Source organism: Taeniopygia guttata, chromosome 2 (genome assembly GCF_048771995.1).
Source record: "Taeniopygia guttata chromosome 2, bTaeGut7.mat, whole genome shotgun sequence".
Classification (NCBI taxonomy): Eukaryota; Metazoa; Chordata; class Aves; order Passeriformes; family Estrildidae; genus Taeniopygia; species Taeniopygia guttata.
In genome coordinates this window covers 97,134,719-97,159,355 of record NC_133026.1, presented here as the reverse complement: position 1 = coordinate 97,159,355, position 24,637 = coordinate 97,134,719, and positions in this window count along the sequence as shown.

Here is a 24,637-nt window from a genome sequence, read left to right as displayed (position 1 = left end):
AAAATTAATCACAGCTTCAAAACAAACACTATTAATCACCTAAGACTATTATATACAACATAAGAGAGTACAAAAAAGAGATACACACATCTGCTTGCAACAGTATTGCTGAAGAGCATTGGGGAAAAAATAAAAAACATTGGTCTGAGCAGAGTGTCAGGCAGATGTCTCGAATTAAAGTTGTGGTGCAAACCACTTCCAGTTATGACAGCAGGAACAGTATTTGTGGATGTACTCATATGTCGCATATAGGCTCCATGAACTAGAAGAGGTTGTAAAAGAGAGCTGACATTCATCTAAAGACCCTATTTTTTAAAATGAATTTAAATACCTTCTTATTAAAAGAACAATGCACAATTTTTCTGGTTCTTTCTATACAGTCTCAAAGTCATACTTACTAACACTTCAAAGTTATGTCAGCAATGGTCTAAACAGATTAGGGCCCATGAAGATGAAGGACACATAAGAGGGTCAAGATTAAAAATGTCACATCCCTAAAACAACCCACACTTCTTGTAGCACATCTATTCTAAACACCTTCTGCACATAATTCCTCAGTAATGAGGATCCCATTGGTCAGTGAAGCTATTCTAACTCTAACCTTGAGTGCCCTAAAGTTAACATATGCAATTGACTGTTCCTGGTTAGCCTGAAAAGTATATCCACCTCACAGGAAAGATTACTACTGAATTGACAGAATTTTATTTTGAATGGTTATGTTCAATGGGAACATATAAATGAGAATGCTGAGTCCAGTTTAAACTTAGTTTTTCGTATCATGACTAAAGCTATGGCCGTCTTGTTGTACAACTTCTTTTACAGAAATGGAATAGGATCCTGCTTATTACCTGTGGTCTGGTTTTGTCAGTGATTTGTCTACATAATTTCTAAAGAAATACTAAGACTGATGTCTATACATTAAAATATATTTACTCTCTCTCTTAAAACCTTCTTTTAAAGATTTTCAACATATTTCAACAATTTAGCAAACTGCTCAGCACAATTTTGTACTGTTCAGATTATTCCCTCTCTAATGTATTCTGCTTAATCTAATTCTCTCTTTCTATTCTTAGTGACTTTCCATCATATTTAAGTAAAGGAATGCCCAGCAGAAATAAAAGGATGAACTTTCCTAATATCCAAGATCCTGTCATAGAAAAGCCAAAGAAATACATTCTTGTACTGTTTAACTTGACCTAAGTTGATGGCTAACATTTCTTTCGAATGAGAAGAAAAGGGCAGAGCAAAACAGAATAAAAACCATTCTGTGGAAACTTCATTAATGCAATTCAGACAGATAAAGTGAACAGCTACAAGGCTCATTTAAAAATATAAAATATTAGTAACTTAATCCTTCACTCAAATATCTGTGACAATTAAATGAAGATGAGAATAATATATGGAAATTTTGTGTGCAGGAGGGGAAACCAAAGCAAATCAACCACATTTATGTATGAAAATATCTAAAAGTAAGGATCCCTTCACTCTTACAGCAGCATTTTACATGTAATCTAAGAAAAATAGTTTTGTCTTACAGTGCAAGCATCCAGTCAGAAGCTGTTCTTTAGTGAGGCTTTTCCATACCTTGTTCTGTTAAACCTCCACCCCATCTATTGCCTACATTTGAGAGACATAATTTCCTAACACAAAAGGAGTTCTGTTCTCTACCCTTCTTAATTTAGCTATGCGGACTCAGATTTAATAATCACTAAAAACTGTGTTGTTGTTAATAAAAAACATGCTTAAAAATATGGATTTGCAAGGAAAAGAAATATGCAGGCCAATTTTGATATTAAATTAGAAACAGAAGTTGTCAATAAACTAATATAACATTAACTCAAGTATACTTAGATTACTGATAAATTTAGTTTTATATATGGGTGGTGCCTTTCACAATGATAAGCCTTGAGTCTCTTAGAGGCTTGAGTTCTACTGTTCTACAAACAGAAAGCTAAGGCAAACATCATTGTGAATGATTGTCTTAATCAAGTAGCACTTTGTCTTGCATTAGAAGTTTAAGTTATAGGTAAAGTTTTCCAGGTAACGTCATCTTGAAAAATATTAGTAATTACAAGTTAATTACAAAAAGTCTTACAGAAATGCTTAAGGAGATTTGTAATCATATCTGTACAGCTAGAGATTTTTATCTAGAAAGATCAAAGGATTTGTATAAAATGGTTGCTTGTGATAGATCTCTAAAGACTAAGAAATGTTCAATATACACCTTCCATATTGCATTTTCTTGCTCAATTGTTTGTTTTTCTTCTCTCTGCTCACCCTCCAGGAGAGTTTTCGCCACAGAAAGGTGACAAAAAGGGAAAACACAAGCAGTTTTTAAAGCAAAACCCCCCAACATTATGCTTTTCTGGCATTTTGATATATTATTTTATTGTAACAATTTAGTTTACTACAATGAAAAGATGACAATTGATCCTATTTATCTTTTTTTTTCTAAAGCAGGCAAATGGAAATGTAGACAGCATTGTGAAGGAATAAAAAACCAAATGAGATGGAAATTGTCTTTTGACTTTTCAAATAAGCAAAACAAGAAACTTTCCAAGTAAGTGATATTTTTTTCTAATGTATATGGTGCTTAGAAAAGCAATTATAATTCTGCTTTCAGAACACTGGATATAATAACAATTTTCTTAAGAAAAATACCCCAATGCTGCTTTCTGTTAAATTTGTCAGTATTTGCTTTTATTCCTCTGTCAATAAAGAATGTAAGTGGTAAAAATTTGCCTTTGGCTAAGTATATCTGTTGGCAACCCTTATTGTGGGTGATGCAGTTGTCAACAGTCCCGTGACTAAAAGACCAGATTTAAGAAGTAAAACATTTCTTTTTCCATTTTTTTATATGCACATGTTTTCTATGTTTACTTTTTTTTTAAATATGTGTCTGATTTGAACCACTGAGGTCAGCCTGAAGAAGTTAAACTTGTTAACTGATGTGTGGTTTTGATTTGGTCTTTTTTCAAAATTAAATGCAGGATTCTGCTATGTATTTTGAGAAAAAATTATTTCTTCACTGTAGGAAAAAAACATCCACACTCATGTATATGACTTTGGGCATATCAAAATTAATGTTGTAGTTTGGCTTCAAAGTATTTTAATTTATATGAAAATATAAATTAGACAGCAAGCTGATATTCACTGAAAAATGAGATGAAACCTACTGCCTGCTGATTAGCATTCCTGAAAGTTGTGTGCATAAATAAAAGGTGAATATATAAGATTATAAGGCAGAGATAACAAAAATTAATAAAAAAGATTCATAAACCTGAAACGAATAGGCTTTCATAGTCAAGAAAACTCAGGAAATAATAAAATCACCTCATCTTTGATGCGATTTTTTCCTTCCTTTATGACTTTAGCAAGTGCTATATCCCAAGAGTAGACACGTGACCACAGGTTATTTAAAATCCCTTAAATGCTTTTGGATTTAAATTGTTCTTTATGTAAACTTAGATCTGGCTAAACAATTAATAAATTCTAAAATAAATTATTATTAATTATTATTGTATTTAATTATGGATTTTTCCAGTTTCAACATCATATGCAAGGAAGGACAATGAAGTTTGTGAAGGGTAAATTAAGTCCTATGAGGTGTGGCTGAGGGAGCTGAGATCATTTGTTAGAGAAAAGAAGGCTCAGGGGAGACCTTATCCCTCTCTAAAACTCCCTTAAAGGAAGTGGGGGTTTGTTCCTTCTCCCAATAAACAAGTGATAGAACCAGAGGAAATTACCTCAGGTTGCACCAGGGGAGGTTTAGATTGGGTATCAAGAAAAAATTTATTCACTGAAAGGGTGGTCAGGCACTGGGACAGGCTGCCAAGAAAGTGGTGCAATCACCACCCCTGGATGTGCTCCAAGGGTGTATGGATATGTCAATGTATCAATAATCCTTGTGGGTTCCTTCCAACTCAGGATATTCTGTCATTTTATGTTGCACCTACAGATATGGTTTAATGGTGTCACAGTGGTGTCAGGTTAGTGGTTGGATTTGATGATCTTAGAGATATTTTCCAACTTTATAAACTCTAATTTTATCTGATCTGAAAGATTATTATCTTCCACAGTTTGAAATTCTAAGCAATGTGTGAAAATACAAGTTTAATTAGCAAGCAGGATAGCAAAATTGGAAAAACCTGCTTTTTGCAGATTACAGTGCTGTGGAGGTCTGATTGATTGTCATGTTGAGTGAGAACACCTGCATAAGTATTAGCATTTACTGCATTTCCTGCTGTGGGTCTCTCTGGGCAGCTGTGAGGACACTCAGTCAATTGAAAATCCTTTTTCTCAGGGAAAAAAATGCCAAAGGTGCCTTGCACTAGAGCTCTAGATTTCTCAACAAGAATGGAAAATTACTTTATTCCAATCCTCTTACAGTCACTTAATACGTCCCCTTTGTTCTCTCTGACTTGTGCAATGTTTAGATGAAACCAAGGAGATACATAACAAAATTTCCTCTCCTAGAGTTTGTTCCATTTTTTTTCATAAAGAGCTGAGTACACAGTTAATTTGTACTAGTGTAGTTCACTAGCATGTAACATTTCATCAGAATTATGTTTGACTAAACACTGAACATTCTAATACATATTCTGATTAGAAGTCTTGTTCAAGTGCTCATCAAACCTTGTTAAATATATTATCATTTAAATACATGAAAGAAGATCTTTAGGAGAGGCAACATCTTTTCAAAAAACTTGCCCAGTTAAGTGACTATTTGTTCCAACAATATAAAAATACCTATTACAAAATATTAACTACCTGTGCAAATAGTTTCTTAATAAACATTTATGCATTTATGGATTTTATAAATCTCTTACCATATATATGATGTGTCAGTTGCCATACCAATATAGAAAACAAATCGAGGGTCATAAAAGGCAACCAAATACAACTAAGAAAGGGAATTGGTTTATCTTAATATTCAGCAGGATAAGATTGCAAACCAGCTTTCTTTATATGTTTCCTGAATTTGACTACAACTAAGGTTAAAATCTCTTCTGGAATTTTTTTTCCTGTGAGTACATAATCATAGTTAGCTCAAATTTGTTTCTGCTAATAATATTATTATTCTAAAAAAAGAAGTAATGGAGAATTTTAATAGACACAACTAATAAAGTAATTTAACTGGTACTTACATTATCTACATAAAATTTTGCTGAAATCAAGACAACCTTTGTTTCAATAAAATCTTCCATATATACTATGACACAAATAATTTTCAAGCTTGCAAAACTGAACTTCATTGAGTTATGGAAACAACTAGAATTTTTGAGAATAATTTTGTATTTATATTTTTGTTTATTGAATATTTTAAATAACTATTTTCCTATCCATTTGTCTTTATATTTTTGTTCTGATGTGATCAAACATTGTCTATTAAATACTTGCTTCTGAAACAAGAATTGTGCTGCTGAAACATTTTTTTATAAATCCAATAAGGTATGAAACTACAGCTTCAGATTCTGACAAACAAATCTTGGCTATAGTTACACTAAAATGATAGATTTTGTCACCATGGCAAAATACAAAGAGAAATGGACTTTGTTTTTTTTCTTTTATTTCTCAATAAAACTGAACTCAGCTAAAAAAAAAAAAAATGTTCTGGGACAAACCAGGACATGTGCCTACATTTCTAGCCATGTGAAAAACATCTGTCACCTTTTGAAGGCTGGACTTGAACATACTGGTGTACTCAGATGATTGTTGCTCAACTATATAGCTAGATTCTGGGGGGGATGTTCATGGATGTTTCCATGTAGTTAGAAACAAATTGTGTTTCAAATTGACTCTAAGTGGCTCCTGCATGGGAAAAGATTACATCAGCTCCTATATCAGTTATATCAACAATTTTTATGGTTAAGTTAAAAGAGTGCTGATTGGAGCTGACTGGTGAAGCTGAGAAAATGGTACAGGCACTTTGGCTTAAGAATAACCTGCTTTAAACAGAGGATACCAAGGAAACTTTGGTAAAAAGTTAAGTAACTTGATAAATTATTTTGTTTATGTTAATTATGTTTACCAGACTTAAAAATTAGTCACAAAAAATAGTTTTTTATTCTGTGGAGTACATTGTACTTTATACACTGTGAGTCAGATTATGGTATCAAAACTCACTGTTACTATATGATCATATAAAGCATTTGTGCTGTCAAAATAAGCTTAAAAATCAAATATAATATAACGAATAAGTCAGAATTGTTGCCTAGTTCATTTCTAGAAACAAACACTGTGAGGAGACATCAAATTGTGAAGATGAACAAAATTGTTCGTGGAATTACACCCAGCCTGAACCTTCCATGAGACTGGGACAGTATTGTATTTTTTTCCAATTCAGTTAATATTGAATATTTTAAAATCAATTAATATAAACCAAAACTGTATTACAGAAATCAATTTACTTGCATACAGGAATTTAAAAATATATTCATGGTCTTTGCTACCTTTAACAATTGCCTTTTGTTTTTCATACCTTGATACTTGGTCATAACTTCATAACTCCATTCAGGTTCATGAAATTCCCAATTAGACTTTGAATAGATTATACTCATGTGATGAATCCAGTGTCTTAAAAATTTATACTATGTTCTTTTGCCCTTTCCCCCCCCCATCTCTGACTTTAATTTTTGTGTTTCGCTGCATTCTTGGCTTCTGTACCAGTAATTTTCTCACAGTAACTTTTCTTATTAGTAGCTGTGTGACTCTCTGCTTCAGGGTTCAGCTGTCCCTGGTTTGTATGGCCTCTCTGCCTGACCTTGGCTCTGGTTCACTGAGAAAATTCTTGTTGAGGTGTGAGAAAGCAGGCGAGCTAAAACAAGCAAGATATGGAAAGTAAAAACAGATGGAAGTGCAACTGTTGGACTAGTGACAGCTATCAGCTCCAGGACTCTAAAGTCCTGAGTAAGACCTTCCCCTCCTGCCAGCTCTAGGGAACTGGAAGACAATAACCCAGCAGCAGCAACAGAAGCAGCAGCAGGCCAGGTCAGCCCATTTGGAGAAGACTGGCCCTTCCCCAAAAAACAACTTATCTGGTCCAAGAGGACTCAGCTGTTTGCAGAGAGGTTGCAAACACCTAACCTAGGAGCTTACTACTTCTATCCTCCTGTCACATGTATTCTCCAACAGAATTCCCTTCATACTCCTCAGCTGTATCGTGCTGAAGTCTCACGGCGAAAGCTGCCCAAATGAAGAAATAAAAGAGGGTTTTATTGTATCTAAGAAAGAATGCCGTGCCTATTGTACAGCTAGCAAAACTTTTTCCTGTCCTATGAGAAATTAAACTAAAAAGCAATTATTATTTCTAACAATCAAGTGTAAAAATATAGGGCAGAAATTTAGAAAGGATAAAATGAGAGCACTCAATGTCCTTATGTAGCCAGCTCAAAATTCTAAGCTGGTGACTGAAAAAGTAACGACATTTTATAAATAGGCAAGGTAATATAATTTTTAGAATTTAAGCCCCCTTTTCTCTGCACCCATGACATATTAATTGAAGACAATACTTTTGCGTCAACAGTTTTGTTGCTATAATGTTTTCTCAGTGAAAAAACATTGTGCTGAACCATATTTCTATTTATCCGGACTTGGTGTGGGTGCTCCATTAAAATAAAGAAGACATAGACATGCTAGCCATAGACCACTGAAGTTTTTAAAAGCCACCTAACAACACTATGGAAGAATCCACACAGAAACTAATTTTCATTTACTGGCACCTAGGTTCTCAATGTAAGCAGCTAATAAAAGTACATCAAAATCAGCATGAAGTGATTCATACCATTCTGATGAAATCCTGTTAAGAAATTCCAGCAGGTAGGTGGAAACATAAGATTCTCAGAGAATCTAAATTCTTACAAATTAATGTTAGCACAGTTTCCCTCTCTTGAAACCAAGACCACAAAACACAATGAGTGTGACTTTTCAAAAGGAAAGCTTCTGGCATAGCAGGTTATTAAAGTCTGTCCTTTATATCCTACTTCAGATTTTCTTTGGGGCACCCATCTCTCACATTTTCCTTGATGTTCATGAATATTTCAAATTCATTCATATTATATTATGAGGTTCAATGTTAAAACTATACTTATAAAGACAGATGTTATTACAAATACCAAAAAAACCCAAAGTTAAACTGTACTTTATAAACAGTGGTATCAGGGAAAATATAATATCTGGGATAAAAGAATGACAGATATTACAAAAATCTTTTTTTCATATAATGTGTAAATTTTTCCACATTTCCCTTTCACTATGTAAACACTTAAACTCCTTAACATTGTTTTTTATATTGATATTGGTCTAATTAATGGCATATCTATAGATCATATATAATACTGCTTTATTTAACTCAAAGCCAATGTAAATCTTCTCATAGTGCGATTTTTAATTAGATGTTTGGTTTATATGTTCATATTCTTCAGAGCTAATATTCTGAACAGCATAAATTTTCTCTCATGAGATTTCTCAGTGGAAGGGATTAGAGCAGCCTTCATAAATATTAAATCCCATAACAACCTTATGATATAATATTTTCTGTGGCTTTGCAGATGAAGTAAATGCATATAATCTATGTCACATATGAAGTAAATGACAGATGATATGGAATTCAGACTCCTGGACGCTGTCAGATTAGAATCTTTAAAAAATGTGAAGAAACCCAAATCTCAGATATAGGAGAAAAGAGGGTGCCAAAACAAGCAAATAAATTTGAAAGACTGTACGTAAAAACGCTGGGAGGGTCTTTTTATTCTTGAAATTCAATCAGGACTGTATGATTGCCTGCCAGAACATAATGTTTTCAGGTCAATATAAGCAAGAATAATTTCTCACATGAACGGAAGAACCAGAACACTATAACAGCAACCCTCAAAAATATTTTTAGCAGCTATCTCCTTTACTCCCATATTATGTTAGGTCTTCCAGTTTCTGCTGTTGCTAATAATCACAGGATGCCGACATGTGTACAACTCATTTCTGCCAATCCAAGCAAACCATAGAAAGCATGCTGTAATTTACAGTCCCAAGATGTTGACAGACTGGTTCACCAGCCAACAAAACATTACTTTCCTTTGCAGCTTCAAAGCCTGGAAGGAGGACATAGAGTTCTGTGAAAATCAGTGGGATGCTGGAAAGCTGAGGCATAAGCTATGCTGTAATGCTGGACATCATTCTGGAGGGGATATCACAAATCTAACCTCAACAAAACATCTGGCAACAGGGCTGTTTTCTACACAGGCTGTAAAAAAATAGGCTGAGAAAGCTTTTCTTAGGGGCCTCAGCCTAGTGTCCAGATGTGTGTCATTTTTGTGCACTACTAGATATGTAAACCAGTAATATTTTATTCATGTCTATGGAATAATTCTGTATTTTGTGCAGGTGTTTTTCTGATGAGTATGTTACTTTTGAAATGTTGGTAATTTGAGACAGTATTTAGAAAATTCTTCTGTCATTGTTTTTTTTTTGCCAACTCATGAGGTTGGAAACTTAAAAATATCTCTAGATTGCTGTTGAAACACTTGTCTAGCAAATGCTGAATTTTTGCATGCTTAATTGTGCCTCAAACCCCAAAAGAGATAGATTACATGGTAGTACCTTCAGATTACATCAAAGAAAAACAAATCTTTCTTTTTTAACCATGGGAAAACATAAACCCTAATTCTAAGCCTCCAACCTCAGACCAACAGAAGATGACAAACCTGGGACAGAGCAAAAGCCATCACAATGCAGCACTGGATGTTTAGTGACAGAAAATCCATGGCACTGTGATGTTTTGTTGGATGGTTCAAATACAGAGAATTACCTCTGTTGGTTCTGTTGCATCCTTCTATTCACAGAGAACAGTCCCACTTGCAGGAGCAGAGCTGCTCCCCACCTCCCACAGCCCTGCTTAGCCCACCCATGGGTCCAAGGAGGTGCCCAGTGCTGGGGCTGTGGGACAGGCACCGGCTGACATGCCCGGGTCTGACAGACCCCTACAAAGAGCCACCCCTGCCCCACCAGCCCCCCAGGACCACCAGCCCTCACAGTGGCATGAGGGTCTCTCCCTTGGTGTTTCAGTCTCAGAGGCTCGGGCTGTCACTGGATGCCCTGGCAGCTCTCCAACCCACCTGCAACCAGGGAAGGATGTCCTGCAGGTAAGGTGGTGAATGGGACATGGTTTAAACTCTGCACAAAAATAATGCAGGGGCTCTCTTTTAAAAGAGTAAAACCCTTCTCAAGCGGAAAGTATACAGAGAGATATAATACAGAAAATCATAATAGTTACCAGCCCAAGAGGCTGGTTTTCTTTAATACAGTGTCTGTTTTTTATCACAGTTATTACATTAGCACCCCACAATCTACTTGCATCCTGTTGGCTCTACAAATAGAGCTCTGCAGATGTTTGCCATTATCCACAATTTAGAAACTATTTCACCAAAGACAAAAAGAACCCTGGGAATTAATCACCCTCTTTGTCAAAGGGCCCTTGAAGAAGCAAAAATGTCAGAACCATTGCAAAGAAATGAAAATGTGTTTGGATGTCCATCTAAAACAATACAGTATTGTTTTTATTAAAACAAAAAATTATTTTTCTTTTTCTGTTTTTTACCACGCAAGCATATTAAAGTCCATGCTACAGAGTGTGCATATTAACCCCCTCCATCAGAAGGAGAAAGAAACCACACAGGTATTTGGTGCAGACCTAGAGTCACAAATTAACCTATTCAATTCAAGAAGGGTGGTAGTCATCATATGCATAGTGACACATAAACTTGCATGAACTAAGTGGGTTTATTAAAATTACAGTGGTCAGTATTATGAAGTTATTTTTAATCACATTTAAATATGGCACCTTACCCTGAAACTGGAAAATCATTTTCCATTCTAACCATAGAAAATTTTAACCATGGAGTTGTTAAAAAAAGACTAAGGAAGCTATGGAACAACTGTAATTATATTTTGTCCTAATTCTTCCTGCAGGTGCTGGAATACTGTCTCATTGACAGTATTTTCTGCATATGTGAGAGAAAAAAAATCACATTTTTCACAGTATGAGGATAACAACAAATAGGAGATTTAAATAAAAGAAATTTTACACTTTTTTCCTTTGCTTTTACTTTCAGTTGTTTCCTTCAATCCATTTATCCTTTACATAACTGGCAAATTGTATCTATGCACTTTCTAGTTTACATTCTGAGCATACAATTAATTTTGAATAGTAACTGACTCCTTTGGCTGGTAGGATCAAATAAAATTAAAACCCACATTCTAATACAAGCGTTTGTTTATTACATTTTATGTCAATAGCTCAGACATTTATGTAGATTTGCTTACTGGGGACTAACAATGAAATTAAATTGAGCACATAAAATACTTCAAAATTGTTATAGGTATATTTTAAGCAAATTGATTAATGCGGAAAGCTATTAGGATGTCTTACTATTCACCCTATGTTGATACAATATTTAAAAAATAAATTACTAGAATCTGCTAACTCCATAGGAACTAAAGCTGTCTGCTTGACTGAACAGGCATAAGCAATTTTTTTCAACTCAAAATTATATAAAATAACAATATTATTATTATTAGCTGGACTCTGAACAAGCAAAATGCCCATGTCTCAGCATCAGTGCAATAAGAATGAAGTCATATATAGCAAAATGCAGTATTTCAAACTAGGAAATATAGTTTTCATACTTCAAATGTGTTTCTCATGAATTTTGAGAGAGAATATAGGTAAGCTCTAAACATATGCTGTGACTATTTTCAAGGCAGTGTAGTCATCATATAAGAAAAAGCCTCTGGTATAATTTTTGTAGATTTGGTTTATTTTTTGTAGATTTTGTAGAAAGATTGTGTCTTTCCTGTAAGATACCCGAGGCTCCTACTGCCAATGCAGTGTATTTCCTAAAGATATAGTCAAATGGCTATTTCTTACAAATAGTGATTTTGTACCCCAGGTGCTACTTCTGGCTTTTAACATGGTTTTGTTACGGGGCTCTGGGTTATCACTTAAAGCTGTAGTGCATAGACATCTGACTGTTTTTGTTATGTGCCTCAGACTTCCCATCTCCAAATCAGGAAAATGTTTTAGGATTTTTAAGAGTGTTTCTTTACAGGATCTACATATTGCTACCTTTATGGGAACAAGGAGGAAAGCAAGAGACTTGAAAATCTGAAATATTCCCTCCAACTACAGAATCAGGTAAACACATAAACTTTATCATCAGAGAAGAGCTCTGTTTTGATTAATGAAAATCTTATATGGAAGTCCTAAAACAAAGAAATATGGTCTTCAGCGTGTTGAGACCATTTGTGCAGAGAGAATTCCTCTTCTGTAAAGGCTATACCTCAAGAGCACGTCCTTCTGACTGCATTACCATATGTCAGCTGACTAGAACATGATTTACCCCAGAAGTCCTTGATGGCCATCTCAGTCCCTTGAAAGGCACTAGTCCCTCTCCACCAAACTCATTTGTCCCTAGGCTATGACTGGAATTCTAATGTAACCTGCAGTGCACCATAACCAGTGTATTTGCTTCTTGGCCTCATGAGCAGCTGTGACACATCTGCTCTGGTGTGACTGGTGAGCAGCACCATCAGACACGGGACACTGCCTGGGGAGGCACCAGTTGGCACAGAAGGTGTACTGAAAGGAGGGGACAGATGCTCTGCTGAGAAGAGCCTTCCTGTGCTCAGCAGTGGTGGTGACATCCCACAGGGCATAGTTCCCAAACTCCACCGAAGGCATTGATCCTGCAGAGCAGAGGCCTTGACCCAGAGTGAGCTCCCAAAGGAGCTCCAGCTCTGCAGGGATTTGGCTCCAGAGATGCCTGGGGCTTCTGGCTGAGACTGGGACAAGGTGAGCTGGGCTCCTTGCCTGGCTGCTCTTGTGACCAAGCAAAGTGTCTGCAGGGGGAGGTCACCAGACTGTGCAGCGCTAGAGATAATGAGAAATAGTTGGGTGTAAGGCCATGTGAAAAGAGAGTCTTCTTCACTAAGTTCACCATCTGATCAAAAATCTTTTCAATAAATTGACAATTCTTTAGTCAATAATTAGTAAAAGGGGAAACCAAACACAAGAGCCCACAGAGACATAAACCTGGTGACAGAAAGGTCAATAGAGACAGTGCCAAGGACCAGCCTGGGACAGAGAACCTTGTCTATCTTGGCACACTGGGATGATCCTCAGTATCCAGGCAGGAGGAGCCTCTGTGCCAGAAGCTGATGGATGTGATAGTGATTTTAACATCCCACAACACGTGGATCATCTCCATCTCCCAGCTTCAGGAACCTAACAGAAATGAACGGGGTGCAGGTAGACTCTGTGCTTATCAGTTGTGAAAATGGAGCCTCCCATGAAGACAGAGGCTGGAAGCTGGTTACTTCTGGCACTCAGAGGATGGCTCCTGCTCCACTTTTAATTTTCAACTTTCTGACATGCAAGTGCCATTATTTACATGACATCACCCAACCAGAAAGCCATCAGGATATCAGAGGAAAAACAGTGACATTGTTAGCAGCAGGGACCCTTTGCTTTAGCAACACAATCATATCAAATACAGATATAACTGGAAAGTCTGAAAGGGGAAAGATAACTCTACTAGTGCTAAGAAACAATGAAACTTTTTTTAAAACTGAAAAAAACCTAATGAGAATGTGTATTCTAATTTAACTTTACATTCAGTGTGGGTTCAGAGTGCATGAGGCATGTAAATCATTCATTTCTTATCATGGGGAGACATTCCTTTATTGAGTGACAGTAATGGAAGCTTGCTCAGGTCCTGGATTCTGCACAGTTCAATCAGTTAAAGAAGAACTTGCCAAAAATTTGCCTTGAATTCCAAAAGGATTATTTCTGTGTCTGCAATCATCTTTATCTATTAAAAAAAAAAACTTACTTCCAAATACATGCATTCATTTGTCTAGGTCAGGTCTAAAAATTATCAAGATACACAAGTAATCTTTGTTTAAATCACTCAGGTCCTCAATAATTCATTAATTACTTTGTCCATGTGTAATTTAAAGCTTTTGTCTGTGTACTAACTGAAGATGCAAGGTTTTTATTTGCCAGCTAACATCTTCTGCACATCAAGGATACTTCTAATTTTATCTGACCACACTATTACTAATGTGCTTTGATTTAAATTACAGCAGCTATGTCAACTGACATAAAGCATATTTTCTTTTTTTTTTCTTGTTCTTGCCTCCTATACGCTGGATATTTTTTTGCTATAAAAAGATGTGGCCAAGTTAGGAAGAAAATACTGTTGAATAAATCTCTATATTTCCTCTGTATCTCCCAAAAATACAATGAATATGTTCTGGTTCCTATAGTGATGGGCAAACATTCTGGCAGCCAGCAGAAGGGTGAAAATTAAAGTATAATAAAGCTAAACACAAATCTTGCAGATGACAGCTCCCTAGAGTTTCATACATTTCTTTTGCATTAATTATTGTCTCAGAGTTTCAAATTCTAACAAAACAGTGTGGCAACATACTGAAAATCACTGCACTAAGCATAACAGAAATTCAGATGTGAAAACCACTCCTCGACTGAAGTGTAAATGTAAGCATTGCAAAAAATGACTTCAAAGTGTCTGTAAACTTTTCCTAAAAAAAAAAAAAAAGAAAAACTACATTAATTAAATGACATCATGGACACAAGCCTGATAACTGTTGAAAGCACAAAAAAAAAAATACCCCACAAGGATAATTACCAACAGAAATACAACAGCAATTTTGTTTCACTAAGGTAAAAGCTGTAAAAGCACATTCTACATTTGGATAAGGATGTTCCTGATGTTCCTATGTTATTTGTATCTCTTGAAGTGAATAGTATTTGTTTTGGCAGCAAAAAATCAGTTTGACTCCCATCAACACCATGATGACTAAAATGGCCAGCATAGATACCTAGCATTTGAAAGTTTGGCAGAACATGCCTATGAGGAAAGACTGAATGGAAGTTTTTTTTTTTTAACCTAAAATCCAAACCTAACTGCTGGTCAGGAATGCCATGGCTGGAGGACAGCACATGCCCACCTAAGTGCTGCACTTGTGGCTGTGCCCAGCTGCTTTACAAGCAGGTCATGAGCTGGAGCTATGCAAGCAGGGACCTGCTGTGGGTGGGTGTCAGGACTGCTGTGACAGGGCAGCTACAGTCATGGAATCTGGGAGAAGCTGCCCTAACACCAGAGGTGTTGCTCCGAGACCTGATCAACACTGTCTGCCTGACAGTCTGGAAGTAGTGTGAGAAGAGATCTAACATCAGCATCTCGTGTAATTACCTATTATACTGTGTAATTACCTGTAATTGCTTATTACTTAGAAAATGCTGTATGCAAAAAGTATAATAAAATCTTTTCTATAACAGAATATTCCTGTTCTTGCCAGTGTTTCTAGTGTAGAAAACTTTTCCTTAATGTACTAACATGTTGATTGGGACATTAAACTCGTTCTGACATAAATTTTTGGTCATCATTTCAATCTATTAGAACAGACAAATCAGAAACAAAACACAAACTGAATGTCCAAAACATGAAACTCAAACACCCAATATTGTAAAAATAAATTTTGGAAGAAATATATTTTTGCACCACTTAGTCAACAATGTGCTCAAATCTCCCTTATAGCCCTGATATGAAAGATTCAAGAGAAATACCCATGATCAGCCATGAGAATCCATACTTAGTGCATGCTGGATAATGTGTAAGTGTTCTCAGTCTGATTTGCAAATTACATAGTCCCATAATGTAGGAGAGTCTAAACAAGTGATATATTATAAATGATAAAGCAAACTTTAAAACAAATGCAGCCATAAAAAAGGAAAACGCTATTTTTGTAAATACACCCGAAAACCACCAGGTGTCTCTGTAATAAAAGGAATGTATATAAAAATAGGTTTTTAAAAAGTTCAAAAAAAAAAAAGTTTTTAAAGGAATTCAATCATCAACAAACACACACACAAACCCAAAACAAAAAAAAAACCAAAAAACCCCCAAAACAATCCAAACCCCCCCCCCCCCCCAAAAAAAAAAAAACCCTCTAGTGACCAGTTCAAACTGTTTTAAAAACCAGGGTTATATGGAAAGGTGAAGTGTTAATGCAAGACCAGGTAAACCCTACTGCCGGTGTGAGCAGTATTAATGCCTTCAAAATTATGCTTTTAATTCAGAGTCTACTTTATGATTTGCCTTGCAAAAACTGAAAGGAATATTATGCAAAACACATTAAAAAAAATCCCCAAAGTATACCTGATAATGTGTAATCTGTTCTTCTAATTAGACATAAATTTATCTCACTACAAGTTTATTACTGCATTGAATTTAATTATGACTTATGACAAATGTGTTGCTGGTTAGTTCATTTTATGGCACAAACTTAGGTACTGATAAAGTTATAGTGGTACAAACCCATTATCATAGATAAAGTCATTATGGGAAGATACTACATATCAGTATAGCTTATTCTTGCACTAAAAAGAATACCGATAGAAACATTTATAGCAGCATAAATTTGCATATTTCTATCAAGATATTCACTATAGAATGGTGTAATTACTGATAACCTTGTTTGTGACAGTATTGGTATTAAACATGAAGGCAAACACTTCTGTAGGTGGCATGTAGTTATAAATGTGCATAAAAATATAACAACACAAAAGAAGTATTTGTTCACAAATGTGCACTTACCACTTTCAAATTAAAGTACATATCCTCCTTTCCCCTTCGTTGCTGCAGGCTGATACATGTGAAAGACTCAAAAATATATGAGTAATATTTATTTAGATTATTGTTCTGCTTAACATGTCTTTCACAGCAGTTCTTAATTTTGAGCATTGTTATCTTAACCATTTTATACCAGGAAAATACGAAAGAGGTGAATATTCTAAAAGTACAGAACAGCTCTACCTAATTAAAGAGAAAAAATATATTTTTCTATAATTTCAGAATCTCTTTTAATTTAGAAATTAGTAAATTAATTCTTGGATTATTACTAAAATTGGAACATATTTTTCTATGCTTTCACATAACATATGAAAGATTTCATGTAACAGCAAAAAACCCATGAATAGCTAGAAAATTTTTGTACAAAAGCTTTGTGTGAATGTTCAGAAATAGCATTTTGTAAACTTCATTTTGATGTTTACACATTTCATTCAATAGCTAATATATTTAGCATATAATAAACAATGAAGTAAAAATATACAACAAAATGTATATAAAACAAATATTAAAATATAACCAAAAAATACAAGCATCATTGAGAAATAATACTGGATGCAATATTAGAAGGCGTGTAATTTCCTTGGTTTGCCTTCTTCATTAGAGAGCATCTTGCCTTTTTCTTTATCTTCCTCCCTCTCTATCATAAGTTCTTGGTGTGGGCTGTGCTACCAACTAACCAGCAAATCTATCTCCAAAACTTTGTCCATATCAGAACACTCTTATATCTTTCTCTATACCTCTTTTTCCTGTTCAAGCTCTCATTTTGCTTTCTTTCCTTCTTCTCCCTCATCTTGGCCACTCTAGGCCTGGTTGGGAGTTCCAGAGGCAGGAGTGGGGCATTGCCTTCAGTGTGCCAAGGATTGGAGGCCAGTGCCAGGCTGGAATAAGGCCCAGGGAAATGGGATGTGTGGGGCAGGGCATTGCCTCACCAGAGCAAGGCCCAACTTGCCCCTTCCCTTCACACATATGCATCCAAAATATTTCCAGCCAGTAATCTCCTCCATTCTCTCACAGTTGCATGCCCAACTGTATCGATGTATTTACACATTTATGAATCCTTATTCAATAGGGCACCAACGGTTCCTGTTTAATTGCAGCAAAGCTGCCATTTCTGTGCATGAGATTCTGATTTTTGATAATTACTTTTTGATGCAAGCATGAGTTCATCCATCTATCTATCTATCTATCTATCTATCTATCTATCTATCTATCTATCTATCTATCTATCTATCTATCTCTGTTGCCTGCAAAAGTGGCATTTCAGTACCCTTTTTCTTGTACCTATTACCCATACACAGTCAAATCCATATACAATAATTTTGTGCATGTGTGTAAAGAAACATCACTACTGTGCCTCAAGAAATTTGGAGAACCTTCCCTCTTTTATGGAATACAACCCTGACAGTGTTGAAGCGTGGACCTGGCAGCAGCTGTACAGACATTTCAGGAAGGCAATACATTTTAGTCTCTTGTGCCACGTGCTGGCAGGAGCTGCAAATTACAAGAACAGGGATGCTGTCAGCTTGTAGTTGAAATATGGAGCTCAGGTGCTCAGGGTGGTGGAAAAATCCTGACAGCGGAGGCCAGGAAGATGTGCTGACACACTGATAAGCTGTGCAGGGCACCTTGCATCCACAGAGCTCCCACCTGACATAGCTAATGCATTCAGTCTCTGTACTGTGCTCTGCAGCACGCTGGCAGGCTATCGTTCCTCATATAAAACAGTAAAAAAAGCATATTTTTCTGAGGCCTGTGCATACTTCAGCTGATTCCTTGCAGGCTTACAATCATGTCTGCATGGTATTCTTTGTTCTGGTGCTTCAATTGTCACAGCTTCCTTTTTTGGGCTATACAGGCTATGGAGGGGTGCTTGCCTTTTCCCATTCTTCAAGTTTCCCTTCGTGGTTATGTATAGATTGTTTCCAAACAGGATTTATCACAAGCTGAAGGAGGCCACATATTTTCAAAATCTGTATAGTATATATAGTATATATAGTATATATAGTATTTTTATGTCAGCATCTGAAACAGATAAATAAACAGTGCATTATTAGCAAGTGCTTGATATGATAGGACTTGGTCCAGAACCTACTGAAATTGGACTTTTTCCCTAGGCATTGAAAGAAAACAGTTGTTCAGGAAAAAGAAAAAAAAATCAAGATGAAGTCAAGCGTCTACTTAGTGTCTGCAACATGTTGTATCACCGAGCTATTTCCTAACTGGATTAGAAACTTCCCAAATCAATGTGAAAAAGACAGAGATTGAAACCTTCTTTCTGCTCTTCAAGCTGTTTGCAGGTACGCAACCTTCTACTTTGGAATCTCCTTGTCTCCTGAAGGATAGAGTCACAGGAACTCACTAGAGAAAACCGTGGCCTTTCCTCTCCCTTCTCCTTGAAGCAATTTTTTGGCAAAACTATAAGATCAGGAGCGATTACAATGGAATAGGTAATAAGTGCTGCGAGTGAGGAGAGAAGGTCCATTGCATCAAGTTTCCAAGGGTTATAAGAAAATTATTTTCAAAAATCCTCATAGAAGTCCCTGACATGTCTCCCTTTCTGGTATGCGACAGATTGCTCTGAGCTTTGAGTTACACCAAAAGGCAAAATTCAGTATTTCAGGATGTAAGAAACAGCAATGCTAGAAATGTATTAGGTTCCTATGTAAATTAAAGGATATGCAGGAGCTGAGAGGTAACAAGTTCTGTTACAGTGAAGGGACAAGGTACTGTTTCTTTGAGAAGAAATTATGTACAAATAATTTTCCCCATATTACATTCCCCCTCCCACATACCCACACACCTATACATAATCTGAACACCCACAGCCCTGTCGGTCTTCAGATGTCACTAGCTAGGGTTAACATCTGTGCATCCTCCTCTCTTGCACTGGGCAGCTCTCATCCTCCCTAAAATACTTTAGGCTGGGAGATAAGAGCCAGAGTGTTTCTCCTCCTTTACTTTCAAGATCTCTCAGCTTGCACAAAAAATCTGGTAGCAAAGAATATGAGAAGAAAGAGCAAAATTGTCAGCGATTCACTTTGTTCTTCACCTTGTCACTATTCCTATGCCTTCATTCCTATCTTCTGTTTCTCACCCCCCTATCTGTTGATAGGCTCTTGAGTAGTTCATGGTGAATGTCCTGTCACACTCAGAGACAGTGCTGAAGGTCAGGGTCACTCCTGGGGTTACCCACAATAGAGCAGTTATGTGCTCTATAGCCCTTATATGCCTCACGCTCCTCCCTCCCCTCTGCCTATATCATAACAGGATATCATTACAGCAAAACTCTGTCAGTCAGCAGGAACAGGGAAAAAAACAGCTTGCCTTGCCTTGTCTTGCCAGCAGATTGGAGAGGATGATCTGTGGCTATTCCTTCCCAGGCTCCTGGAAGCCTGAGCTAGGCCAGCCACAGGGGACAATGGGATGGGCAGAGCCAGCACAGGTGTGCCCAGGGTGGAGGCTTCATTACTCACCTCTGCCACAGGGCTTGTTTTTGCCCTCAACTCCTGAGCACTGTAAAAACTCCTAAACACTGCCTGGCAATGCAAGGGAAACAGCACAGGGCCAGGAGGGAGGCTTGAGCTGCTAATGCCTTCCCTTCCAGAACCACTGAGGCTCTGGCTCGAGGACAAGGACATCGGAAGGGGCAGTGAGGTGCCCCAGCCTTAGGGGTGTTGTGGCCATGCTGTGCAGTGGGGAGGGCTCAGTTATGGTCTCCAGGGCTCCCATGGGACAGGCAAGGTGTCAGCTGGTGAGTCACAGGCAGAGTTGCCATCTCTGGCTGCTGGGGTCCCACACACAGCAGCCATGCAGAGGATTGACAGGGGGACATGAGGGTTGGTGCCATGGTACAGGTCTCAGAAATCATCACAGTTGGAAGGGATGCAGAAGGATCATCAAATCTGACTCAGTGAACTGATGAAAAAAACTAGTTGAGTTACTGGAAGATCAAAAAAAAAAAAAAAGAAATCTGTAATGTGAATTTTAGTAATTTTTGTGAGTTCTCTTAACATTCTTTGCTGTCTTCATCTCTATCATCAGTGTGACTTGCTGCTATTTACCATCAAAAAATGCTAGAATTAAGACTCATTGGTTCTTTCAGTGCTAGTAAATAGGCTCAGTCTACTGGCTGTTGTACATGACAGACTTAGGACTGAAGACATTATTAATTTATGTAATTAATTTATGTAATACTAAGACGTCCTCAGTCATGTGTGGCATTGTTAGAATTATCTTATTTTAGGATCTCTGCAGTCAAGCACCTCAGCTTTTGCTCTTTTAATTCAGATGGACAGCATAGAAAATGGATGCACAAATTTTCTGGTCAAATAGAAACAGCATGTTTTCCCAAGACAAAGGAGGTAATGAATGTGCCCAAGATGACCAAAAAAATGGGTACATACACACAAGTTAGGATCAGACTAGGACTAACAGGCTTAATTCACTGCAAAAAGTATATACATGTCCTGAAATTGCCCTGAAGTTGCTCCTGACTTGCCCTAGCAAGATGGGGGCTGGAGCACACTGACATTAATGAATAATTTACTAGATTTAGCCCGTGGCTGCTTTCATGGTTCTCAGGAATGAAGGAAGGCATCAGGAACAAGTTATAAAATAACCTTTGAGCTACATAGATGATTAAAGGCCTGAAATACTTCTGTGGAGATAGGCTGAAGGATTTGGAGTAATTCAGCATGGAGAAGGCTCCAGTGGGACCTTACAGCACCTTCCAGTACCTGAAGGGGACCTACAAGAGAGATGGAGAGAGATTTTTTACAGGGGCAGGTAGTGACAGGACAACGTGGGATGGCTTTAAACTGAAAGAGGGCACGTTTAGATTAGATATTGGGAAGAAATTCTTTACTGTGGCAGTGGTGAGACAATGGAACAAGTTGTCCAGAGACGTTGTGGATGCTCCATCCCTGGCAGTGTTTAAGACCAGTTTGGTCTTGTGGGGCTTGTGATCAACCAAGTCTAATGAAAGCTGTACCTGCCCAGACCAGTTTGGAACTAGATGATGTAGAAGGCCCTTCCAACTCAAACCATTCTGTGATTCTGTAACTGTTCTGGTGAGTCATACCAAGCTCACAGGCCATAAATTTAGCATATAGGGATAGAGGTAGTGTCAAGATATGCTTCCCTCATGCCTCATTTTAAGTAACCCTTTTTATTGCATTACCTTTAGTTTTCCTGGGCTGTTCCCCCAGGAAAGTCACCTTGGATATGGTGTCATGAACATGTTATCCACTGTATAATAATAAAGACATGCACAAAGAATTTTAATTTTCTAAGTATTTTATTTATGCAAATATGTATTGAAATCAACCATGATATTTCGTTTACAATGTCAATTAAAGTTAGGAAATTATTTGAAAGATATTATTTCTCTTAAAGCAAAAGTTAATGCATTCCAGTAAAACTAAGTCCACATTGTATAATTTAGACAGAGTTACATATAAATCCTTTTCCATGCCCTTCATATAGAGCAAGAAGAGTGCACAACCTGCACGAACAGACTGAAAATTCTGCAACAGTAAGATTCCTCTGCAAATCCCCATTTAAGGCAAACACACATGACAAAGCCCGGCTCTTGTCTTTGTTGAAACTCCCCACTAAAAGGTTAAAAAAAAAATGGGACAGCAGGACCATTAAATCCAATAAGGATTGGAAGGAGTCTTTGAACCCTTGTATGTTCAATTTCCAATATTTCATTGTTCGCTAATTTCCCCATAATTCCCACTTTTCCCCATAGTATCTTCCAGAATTTCAACAGTATTCTCTGAGCTTTTTGCTCTTCACTATGTTTTTTTCTTTTCATATCTCCTGTTTAGTTCATATACCAAATAATCCCTTTTCTACACTAAATTCCCCACTGATTGTAATTATCTATTAATAGTAATATATTATCTCTGCATTTTCTTCAAACAAAATGTCCATAGTAGAAATTATAAAATCACAAAAAAACCCTTGACATTTATCTGGGTGTCATCTATCATTATCCAGCTTATTTGGTTTGCATTTTACATGTTTCATTTGGCTGCAGTGCAAGAACCACCTTTTACACTGATTTTACGCAGCAAAGCTTCAGCAAAAACTGTATAAATAAATATAGCATAGAGTTGTCTACGTGAGCACAAATTTAGTTACAAAGAAGTAAATATAAAGCAACTCTTCAATTTCAATATAAAACAGCTCAAGAATAGTGAACAGTCTGCTTATTTTTTCAGGAGACAAGTTTGGCTCACTAAATGCAAAAGTTAGAACAATCATATTCCATTACCTGCAAAAAGAATATAAGCTGACAAATAGGGCCTAGAGAGTGTACAAAGAACTTCATTCAAATCTCTACAAAGCTATAAAAAATGTTTATTTCCCTTTAAAAGTATTTTAAAGCTAGTCATGAACTGTCTGAGTAAGAGAATGGGATTATACTTATTTAACAGTTACTTGGCTATGCCCATTTTCTCCCATATGGATTTTCTACTAATGGATTTATGAAGTAAATTGTTTTCATTGTCTCAGTCTAGACAGCAGTTAGATTAGGATCAAAAAGATGCCATCTCTCATTTGGTCATATGTCTGTCAGACATGCAGACACCACTTAGCTAACTGCGGTGTACAGAGGGGGAAATGCTGTGGAAAAGAAATTTTCTGCATTCAGTGAATAATTGTCCCTGTTTATTCAATACAGATGTCTAGAACTTGTTAGTTCTCCCATCACTGGAGGGGTGAGGCGGGGGGGGGTTGGGGGGGAGGGGAAGTGAAATAGTCTTAATATAGCAAAATCCTTCAGTAAAATGTGAGAAGGAAAAAAAGCATCTACTGTAGGCCAGAGTCAGATATTTCAAAATTCTAATGTGAGATATTGCATATACTCTCAGGCCTTCACCTGTTTCTCAGCCTGTGATATGGAAGATGGCTTTTGCAAAGGGCTGGACAACTCTGGAGGTTATTTGATGAATCCAACAAGCTATTCCCACAAAGCATTAAGTGAACAGTACATCTTCACCAGACCAGGTGTGGCCCAGTGTGGAAGATAATGAGTAAGAGAACATGTATCTACATCCATGTAAGTTAAAGCACATGTGCACATTGCACAGAGCAGCCCAAAAGTGAAGCAACTTCACTATCTGCAGCTTATAAACAGTATTCAAAGAGATAATAGGCCCTATCATTAGATAAAAGTCTTAAACACTTATTTCAGAGGAACTGGATGGTCCCTAGAAAGAATCCACCCTTTTCTGACAAAGATCTCAAACACTTGCATGTACAGCTGATGAAAGTAATTCTAGTATAGGGAGAAAGAATAAGAGTTTACACTACAGGAATCAAAATTGAAATTGGATAGATCACAGAATCAGAGAGTAGCTGAGGTTGGCAGGGACCTCCCCTCTGCTCAGGCAGGACCATTCAGAGATGGTTGCTCAGGGCCATGTCCATGTGGCTTATGAGGATCCCAGAGATGGGAGACTGGTGGGCAGCACTCAAGTCATGCTTGAGTAGCAAAGTGTTTTCTCACCTTCTGAGAGAATCTCCTGTGTTTCACTTTATGGCCATTCCCTTTTGTCCTGTCACTGGGCACCACTGGCAAGAGCCCAGCTCTGGTCTATTTGCAGCCCCTTTCAGGTATTTACACACGGTACTAAGGTTCCCCTGAGCCTTGGTCTTTTCCAAACTGAACAACCCCAGTCCTGCTTTAATTGAAGTTTTTAAACAAGCACGACTACTTGCCCTACCAGGACCTGCAGATCTGCATTGACAGAAAAAACACCATAGCTGAAGATAGGAAAGCCTGTAACAGGTTTGAGCGGAATGACACCGACATGCAAGTGAGCAAGTTTCGCCCCCGTGCTGAAGGCAGGCTGCTGACACAGCAGCACGGCAAGGGGTGAGCTCTACCCAGGGCAGGGATCTGCCAACATGCGAGG